This window comes from Manduca sexta, unplaced genomic scaffold, assembly GCF_014839805.1.
Source record: "Manduca sexta isolate Smith_Timp_Sample1 unplaced genomic scaffold, JHU_Msex_v1.0 HiC_scaffold_1139, whole genome shotgun sequence".
Lineage (NCBI taxonomy): Eukaryota > Metazoa > Arthropoda > Insecta > Lepidoptera > Sphingidae > Manduca > Manduca sexta.
Genome location: NW_023591974.1, coordinates 1 through 1,600, shown reverse-complemented (window position 1 = coordinate 1,600; position 1,600 = coordinate 1).

The window sequence follows — 1,600 nt, the reverse complement described above, 5'->3', positions numbered from 1 at the left end:
TGTCGGTCACGTTAATATTGCTTTTTTTATGCGTTCAACAGAGAACCGGCTAAGGTCAGAGACCATGCTGCCATTTCATAAGTCTTCAATATTGCTTGTTTGTGTTTATATTGTTTACAATTATAAATATATTATTTACTTATCAAATTCAATTGTAGCAGCAACGTGTACGTTATGCTATTAAAATTCTAATCGATTTATTTATTTTATATGTAAGATAGGTACGTGCACAAAACGGAATATAGCCAAAATAATTTATCCAATTTATACAATAAATAAATAAGTAACCTGCCCAATGTTGTATCCCTAATTATGTATACATACCACGTTAAATATAAGTAGTAGAACAATGGTATATAAAAAAGTAATACAAAGATGGCTTTCAATGGTTGCTCAACATATATTTTCAGTACATAACATAACGAAAGCTGATGAAAGGTAAAGTATTAAAAGTGTGAACGGAGATACCATTTACAAATAAGGTTTACCATTTCCTAGCCGTGATTTGGTCTGAAGATGGTCAAGAGTTAACTCTCCAGCAGGGAAGGTTATGCTATCCTAGTGCTACAAGATACCCTGGGGGCGTTTCGTATGCGCCGAAGAAGGCCACCGCGACTTTTGATTGATATAGGGTATACAAGGTTTAGGGACTCGGTCCAATGCTCGCTCGGATGATGCTACGTTCCTGAGTGTTGAGATCGAGCCGTAAGACCGGTGAAACCAACATAACCGTTCCACTCACCCTCCAAATGATAGCGGTTATTCTCCGCGAAAAAAGAATTGACTCTCCAAACAATCATGTTAATCTAAATTGTCTATTTTCATATACTCAGTCTAATCTAGACCAATTATACTGAACTTTGCCTTATGCCGTAAATTGTTGCTGTCGTTCCTATTGACGCTTTAATTATTCATAACAAATATTCAATACGTATAATGATATCTATAACGTAAATGTACTATTCCATAAAATAAACAAAACGCAAACACAAAATAAATTGTAGTTCTTAACCAGTAAAACACCGCGATCCAACAAAGTATTGGCTTATTTCTTCAGAAGCAACAATTTAATTAGAGCGTCGATGCCAGCGCCGCCTCGCGACGCCTTGTTGAAACTAGTAATTTATATGTCTGTGAAATTTCTTACCTCTCAAACATTCTGTTCGAAAGATCGGTAATGCAATAAAACGCAGACAGTCGTAGTACGTAACCTGGGACACGTAGTTCAAATATTTTTGTTATATTTTCAATAAGTATTCAATTGGGCATAAAAGCCTAATATCTCAATGGGACATATACAAGGTAGATAGGTAAAAAAGTTTATTTTGGTTGCAATACAATTAACACACAGAATGACTTAAGATGTATATAGACACCAGACAAGTACACATCGATTTGTGAAATATTGCAACCGTAATCTGGCTCCAGCTCAGCTATGTACATACCTACATTGCTCCAAGGAACAAAGCGTTGATAATTCGGCTAGTACAATATCTTTTTATATTTCACTCGCTGTGCCAAGACGCGGAAATCAGCTCTGTAGGGTGTGTACTAGTCACTTCTCTGTTTATCCCATTGTACATAGTACAGTTTATAGGTA